General features: G+C 32.8%; 1 long non-coding RNA gene across 1 annotated transcript; it reads left to right on the forward strand.

Annotated features, from left to right (window-relative positions):
* The first annotated feature begins 1,642 nt into the window (after positions 1 to 1,642).
* Positions 1,643 to 2,163, forward strand: LOC140837895 (uncharacterized). Its single transcript, XR_012119502.1, has 2 exons — positions 1,643 to 1,781; positions 1,880 to 2,163. It is a non-coding gene; the product is annotated as an uncharacterized lncRNA (long non-coding RNA).
* The last annotated feature ends 6,201 nt before the right edge of the window (positions 2,164 to 8,364 follow it).

Below are 8,364 nucleotides of genomic sequence, written 5' to 3' on the forward strand. Positions count from 1 at the left end.
TTCTAAATCAACGACTAACCAAAACTTCCTAAATTTGCCTTTAAAAAGATCGACTAACAATAAAAATAAAGCATAAAAGTATCTCTAATAAAAATCCTTAATATAAATCTTTAAATCATTTATCTAACAAGCTAGTGCGGAAAAATAAAGGCCCTCGGGTGTGTGCTGCTGCATTCGATCCACTCAAGCATCAGCACCTCCCCTAAATCATCAAATCCTACATCATAAAAATCTAGTGAGTCTAAAAACTCAGCACGTTCTAAATATGGATAGAAAATAATACATATACAATCACAAGCATTTAAAAATCATATTTTTACTTAAAATAGCTTTTGAACATATTTGGTAACTGTGTTTCTCTAGAAGAACGTAAGCTTTTTGGGCTGAAATCTCATGATTGTCATATTCTAATTCAACAATTGCTTTCAGTAGCATTGAGAAGTCTTTTACGAAAAGGTCCACGTAATGTTGTATTTTTGCTTTGTGCATTTTACAATGAGTTATGTCAAAGAGTGTTAGTCAGGAACCGTCGTAGGCCTTTAAAAACTGTTGTAACTGAGGGTATTGTTGAAAGTCCAATTTGCGATGGTTTTTAAAAAACCGTCGCTAATTCGTTGGCGACAGTTTTTCATAATCCGTCGCTAAATTTAGCGACAGAAATCAACTTAAATCGTCGCTAATATTAGCGAAGGTTGCCCATCAAGTCCGTCGCTAATTTTAGCGACGGTTTTTTAATGATATCTATCACTAATATTTTTATTAAAATAAAAAAAACTATTTTTAATAATTTAATAAATCTAAAAAAAATACTTATAATCTGACTAAGCTAACAATATTTATGATTTTATGTAACACTCAAAAATTTAAAAAAAATTAAAGCGAAAAATATTTATCCTAAATCGAAACTAAAATCGTTTAAAAGAGAAAAATTTTAAGTGTTGTGAAGTGGGGTGGAGAAAATGGACTTAGTATGCTGATATTTATAAATTTAGCGATGTTTATGGTTAAACTGTCGCTATTAGCAACGGCAATATCATTTAACCGTCGCAAATTTAAAAACCCACGCTCATTTTAGTGACGATGTTTATTAAATCGTCGCTAATTTAAATTTATCAACGGTTTTGATTACAAATAGCGACGGTTTTGCGACAACCGTCGCTATACATAGCGACGGTTTTGCGATAATTGTTGCTACATTAGCGACAAGTTTTAGCAAAACCGTCGCTAAATTAAAACATGTGACGGTTTTACGTAAAACCATCGCTATATTTAGCGAAGGAGTAAAAACCGTCGCGAAATTTAATTTAGCGACGTTTTAGCAATTATAGAAACAGTTTTAAAAAATCATTGTCGTTTGTCCAAAAAAACACGCTAATCGACAACGACCGTTGTCGATTGTCCAAAAAACACGCCAAAAAACAACGGTTCTACGGTTGATTGTCCAAAAAAAAATGCTGAAAGACATCGGTTTTTAGAAAATCGTTGTCTTTGACCCCCTAAAAGACAACAGTTTTTACAAAACCGTTGTGAAAACGCACCTACGACAACGGTTTTCACTAAAACCGTTCTTAAAAACTATACGACAACGGTTTTTCACAAAAATCGTTGTCGTTGGGCGTTTTTCTTGTAGTGTTGAGAAAATATTTTTGAAAATCTATGCATGTTGGAGATGTACTTTCCACCCGCTTTCTTTACCATCTCTGTTCATTTGACAATTCAATTATCAGAGAGGCTCGCCTGTGTGGGCCAGTTCAATTCTGTTGGATGTATCCATTTGAAAGGTAATAAATATTAATCGATCTTTGTACTAATTTAATATCGTACAAAGCATGATTTTGTTATCAACACTTATTTCGTGAGAATTTGTATTGTTATTTAGGTTTATGAAAATGCTTAAAGGGTACGTGAAGAACCAAGCAAGACCAGAGGGTTGCATAGCTGAGTGTTACCTCGCAGAAGAACGAATGTTGTTTTGTAGTGCTTATATAAAAAAAAGCTTCTAGTATTGGTCTCCGTTCTAATCGGAATGAGGATTTGGAGAATGGGTTAGTGGAAGGTCATCCAATTTCTCAAGGAAAATAAAAGATTTTAGAATAACATGTGTTGCAAGCAGCACATCGATATGTGTTGTTCAATACAGCAAAAATTGATCCTTACATAAAGTGAGTAGTAAATTGCAACTTTAGTAGTCTTGGTATATTGCATAATTCATAAATTTTAACAATCACCTTCCAATGATTTTAAATAGGATGCACATTGCGGAGCTTAAATAAACAAATCGTCATTTCTCAAGTAATGAAACATCGTTACAGAAACGACATATGGAAACATTTTCTCAATGGTTATCAAAACATATTCCTGATAATTCTTTAAGGTCAATGGGTAAAATGAAAAAATTACGGTTTCAGGGACCTGGAAAATATTAGGAGTCATGGTGGTGTCCTGAATTCTGTAATGAATGTTAAAATGTTTATTTTGAAAAAGTTGTGGAATTTTATGATGAAAAATGTTAAATGCTAAAAGACGTGATGCATGCTTGGTTTAAAAGAAAATAATATTTGTGCATGTAATTTTATAAAGTGATGGAAATCGTGAAAATGTTTTGATGAAGTGATTTGATTGTGACGGCAATAAAATGAAGATTCGTGAGGGACAATGCCCTAGTGGAACCTGTTTACAGGACAAAGACCCGAGGGAACTTAATACAGGATTTCCATAGGCTAACAGAAAAGTGGTTGACGGTGTCTCTGCCAACTATAGTCCAAGGCACAGAACGAAAAAGTAGTTATTGTTACCCCGCCGCCTGATACGATGGTAGCTATCTTATTAAAACTATTTTTCACTGTTACATGAGGATGTATACGCATTACTTGTTTCTATGGTTAAAGTTTGCCGAGTCATTAGACTCACAAGGTAACACATAAAATTACGAATTGGCTATCAAATCGAAGGTAACACAGAGTTTTACAAATCATATGTTGAAAACGTTTACAGAAAACCAACATATAAGTCACAAAATTCGAAATAACAGAGAGTGATGGGTTTTGTGACACAGAAATTTCACAGCTTGTGCGGTTTTACGATAAAAATCATATCTCCCTCGTTTCTTATCCAAAAAATTACGAATTTTCTATCGAATCGAAGTTAACACAAAGTGATACACATTATATGTCGAACAAATTTCCAGAAAACCAATCTATAAGTCGCGAAATTTGAAATAACAGAATGTGACAGGTTTTGTGACACAGAAATTTCATAGATTTTGCGGTTTTACGATAAAAATCATATTTCCCTCGTTTCTTATCAGAAAATTACAAATTTGCTATCGAATCGAAGATAACACATAGTGCTACAAATCATATGTTGAACATGCTTCCATAAAACCAACCTATAAGTCGCAGAATTCGAAATAATAGAGGGTGACATGTTTTGTGACACAGAAATTTCAAAGCTGGTGTGGTTTTTATGTTTTACGATAAAAACCATATCTTCTTCGTTTTTTATTAGACAATTACGAAGTTGCTATCAAATCAAATATAACACCAAGTGCTACAAATCATATGATGAATAGGTTTCCAGAGAACCAACCTACAAGTAGCAAAATTCGAAATAACAGAGGGTGACGGGTTTTGTGACCCAAAATTTTCCAGAAATCGTTTAAACCATAATCCATCAAACTTTGCATATAACGAATGAATTTTCATGCATAATATACATCAAAATACATTATATGACGAGATCGATGCATAAAAGAAAAGTTTATACATGCCTTTGTGTTAAACAGCACAAAGATAACGAATACTGACGCGGTGGATTACGGGGATGACTATGAAACGCTTGCTGCACGTTTTCTTGCTAGAAAAAGAACGTAAATCTTCATAAATTTGCAAGGAAGCGGGTGAGATGGTGGCTGCTGAAAGAAGAGCTTAGAACCCTAGCTTTTCACGTTTTTAGTTTGTGTAAATGTGTGAATGTGTGTGTTTGTGTGTGTGCATGAGTTTTTGAGGCTCTCTTCTTCTTCTTATTTTTTAAACTTTTAATTAAATTAAATTAATTAAATGGCTAAACTACTAATTAAGCTAAATAATTAAACCCAAAAATTTAGAAAATAATAAACCATAAATTAAAGACTTAACTCCTAATTTTCGAAAATTGCAAATAAGATGCTTAAAATATTTTAATTTATCTAAGAAATTAAATTTAACCTTAAAATGCTATATTTCATAAATAATTAAAAATAAATAATTTCTTAATTTAAAATAAAATATAACATTTAATTTTATTGCCTTAATCGTCTACGGTCTCCTATCCTCGCCAAGCTTCGAATATTCGTCAGAAAAACTCAAACTAAAGAAATGCATTTAAATCTCATAAAAATAAACATATAAATATTTAAAACAAATTAAAGATGTTGGATTCATCATGTTTAAATCAAGTAAATTAAACCTATTAAATTATGCACGTGGTTTACGTGTACTGGATTTTGAGCACTACAGTATAAATATATGATGAAAAGAAAAGTATATGGTGAACGAAAATGTTTAAGTTTGTGCATATTCATATCAAAGCTATCTTATTAAAACTATTTTTCACTATTGCATTAGGATGTATGTGTATTACTTGTTTCTATGGTCCAAGTTTCCCGAGTCATTAGACTCACTAGGTGTAAATGATGTAGGTGAGAAAAAATTTGTTTAGACAGGAGGATTGGATGATTGAATTGGCTGGACTGATGGTGCACTGACCCGAGGACCTCGCTAGTTTTTCGCATAGTTATTGATTTTACAGTACTTTAAATATTTTCATGAATTTTATGCGCATGAATGTTTTTGAGATGATTTATGACGTTCATATTGTTTTTGAAAAGTACTAATTTTAGGTTTGATTTGACGTTTACAATTTATTGACTTTTACTGCATTTACTGAGTTTTGAGTAAAAAGATTGTGAGATTATTTTAGTGGTGCATTTGCTACATGATGTTCAAGCCAGCAAAAGGATCCTATTACATTTGAGCGTAATTATCATTTTGATGTATTTCATACTTGCAATATATTTTCAAGTGGAAGAACTTAATAGTATATTCAATGATGGATTTGTAGAACTTCTTAGACTTAGTTCTGCTTTGGAAGTTCAAGATAACTTTAAGTTAATTACTGATTACATTTACAACTTTAATTTAATTACTGATTATATTTACAATCCTGCAGAAAAATTATATCTCGATGATTTCAATGGACAGAAACTATATTATTGGTGAAGTCAGTTGGAGCATTATAATTTTGATATGATTCATTATGAAAAGTTTCAGTCAATGAAGCGGTCATTGTCAGCTATGAAACTTCTCTAAACTTTTCTCTGGAATTAGATAGATGAAGAATTTTGGTGGATTCTATGAGTGTTTAAATTGAAAGAGACTTTAATGTAAAGTCGACACTGACTCAATAACTGATGAGTTCATTATATGAAAAATCGCACTATACATCTTCAGTATGCAATATTTATATTTATTATTACATATTTTTAACTTTTCATTGATTATAAATTAGTGTTTATTATATTTTAATTTCTAAATAATTAGTTTATACTATTTTATTTTTTTATCGCATCAGTAAGCTTTGGGTCAAAAAAATTTCTGGCTATTCTCCTGGCCAAAAATGAAAGTGGTATAAAATTTTAGTTAACAAACATAAATTGGCCAAAAATCAAAGTGGTATAAAACTTGTTAAGTTTACAAACATAAATTTTTAAAACAAACTATTCACCTCCTCTAGACCATCTTTCTTGTTTATTCAATCCTAACACTTTAAAAAAGCAATTATTTGTATAAAGCCAAATTGTATGTTGATCGCATTATTCATGGCTTTAACACAATAAGAATAACAATATCAATATATAATATGTATTATAATTTGTTGTTAATATTAAATAATTATATAAACACAAAGGTTTGAGAAAACTATAGAATGCAACATTTCAAGACACATATATATCAAATTAGAGAATATATAATAATTAAATGTTTTTTAGTGCAAAGATCTACACTAATAAGTCATATCACTTATATGAGCATAATAATTAAATGATTAAAATGAGACATTTTCCCCTCTTTTTTAACGTTTACTTAGTCTCTCTCAATTTCCAAAAATAGTGGGAAAAAAACAAAAACAAACTACCAAATGTTAAAAGTAAAAATTTACTGTGAAAAATTAAAACTCTCGAACTCACAAAATATATCAAACTACACTTTATAAAATTTTCTCTTTAATCAATTGTAATTTTCTTCACAAATTGAGAGACATATTTATATAATTTATTGGGAAATTATTCAAAAATAAATTCATCATTATATGTATCATCACATACTAATTTTCAATATTTACAACTCTTATTTTCAACATTCAAATATATCAACTCTTATTTTTCAACATTCAAATATATCAATTATTATTTTACAACACTCCCTTTTGTGATGATGATCATGATACAATGATTGTCTTCATTACATATTTTTATACTGACTCGTTAAAAACCTTACTAAGAAAAACTCATTGTGATAAGAACCATAGTAAAAGAAAAAGAATACAGTCACGTAAACTCCCCCTCATTTTAACACGAACGATTCTTCACAAATTTCGTATATTGCGCATCCCAATGTTATATATATGTTTTCTAAATATTGTCGTAGGAAGTGCCTTTGTGAAGAGATCTAATGAGTTTTTACTTGATTGAAAGTAACGGATATCAATATCTTTATTCTTCTCAATCTCTTGTATGAATGCGAAGAACTTAGAGGGAATATGTTTAGTTCTGTCGTTTTTTTATGTATCATTCTTTCATTTGAGCAACACACGCAACTATTATTTTCATATAGTGTCACATGCTTCTTGTCGAATGATAATCCGCATGAGGTTTGGATATGCTTCGGTCATTGATTTTAGCCACACACATTCACGGCTTACTTCATGTAGTGCAATAATCTCGGCGTAATTTGATGAAGTTGTTATAAGTGTTTGTTTCTGTGAACGCCAAGAAATTGCAGTGTCCTCCACGAGTAAATACATTTCCGGTTTGAGAACGTGCCTTGTGTAGATCAGATAAATACCCAGCATCAGCATAACCAATTATGCTTTGATTGGTATCTTTTGAATACAAAAGTTTCAAGTCTGTCGTTCCTCGTAGATAACGGAATATATGTGATGATATCTCGCTGAAATGGGTGAGCCGGGTAAGGAGCTCCAACGGATCAAATCAATAATTTATAATGGTTGAGAATTTGAGCAAAGTAGATGGCTTCAATCGTAACCTGCAAACAATGAAAAGAACTCGTGAATGGGCGCCGGAGGGGTGTCCGAAGTGACTACTCCGATGCTTGAGTCAGCAGGTTGTAAGATGATGGACTCAAGCAATATTTGAGGAAAAATACGTAAAGTGCTCAAAGTTTAAAGATTTTTTTTCCAGGATCCTTTAATGACATTAATACATGCTATTTATAGGAGAAGAATGGGTAGTTACCTCGATTCTCGCGTCATCTACTAAGTCGGTTTATCATACTAGCTACTGATGACTTCTCGGACACTCCAAATCCAAGTTGCTCTGGCAGATTGGACTGTTTGTACTGCTCACACTCGAGTGCGGTCCGTCTCTCAAGGTGGTGCTATTATCGAGGTTGCCCAAGTGGTAACGTAACCGGGAACTTAACTCGGACAGGTGAGAACTATGAATGAAAACCCCAACGTCCGGGAAGGGAAGATTTACCCGGGCGCTCACAAAACGACCCGGTACCCCGGGTTGTAGATACGGGTATCAGGTGAACGCCGACCCATATCCTTATAGGGGTATCACCACCCATCCCTAAAATAGTCGGGCTAGAGCTTGACTCGCTGTCCCGATCCAGTCCCATATCATAGTCCCAAAGCCCGTAAAGTGAACTGTACACGCCGAGATTCAATTTCTCCCCTGCCTTAGGTCTCCGTTCTGAGTACTCTTGGGAATTTCAAAAGATATTATTACGAGGCATGCACCGAAGCATTGAATTCGCCGAAGATCGCTCATTTTCAAGGTAATAATAAGCATGTCTCCTCGATATACGTACACGTCTTTTCACCTGTACACACGATTTCATAGGCTTTTTGTGACCGTCCGATCGAATTCAGATCGAGGGTGGAGATTAGCGCCTTCCTCTATAAGTAGTAACCTTACTTATTCTTTCGTCACATCTCAAAGATTTTCATCGGATAAGCGAAATGGCAGGCTCGAGTAGTTCGAAAGTCCTGGATATGGCGGAGGAACTTATGACATCTGCAATAGAGAGAAGGAAAACGGCTATGGAGGACGAAGTCTTCCATAAAATACTTCATTTCTGG

Source organism: Primulina eburnea, chromosome 8 (assembly GCF_022965805.1).
Source record: "Primulina eburnea isolate SZY01 chromosome 8, ASM2296580v1, whole genome shotgun sequence".
NCBI lineage: Eukaryota > Viridiplantae > Streptophyta > Magnoliopsida > Lamiales > Gesneriaceae > Primulina > Primulina eburnea.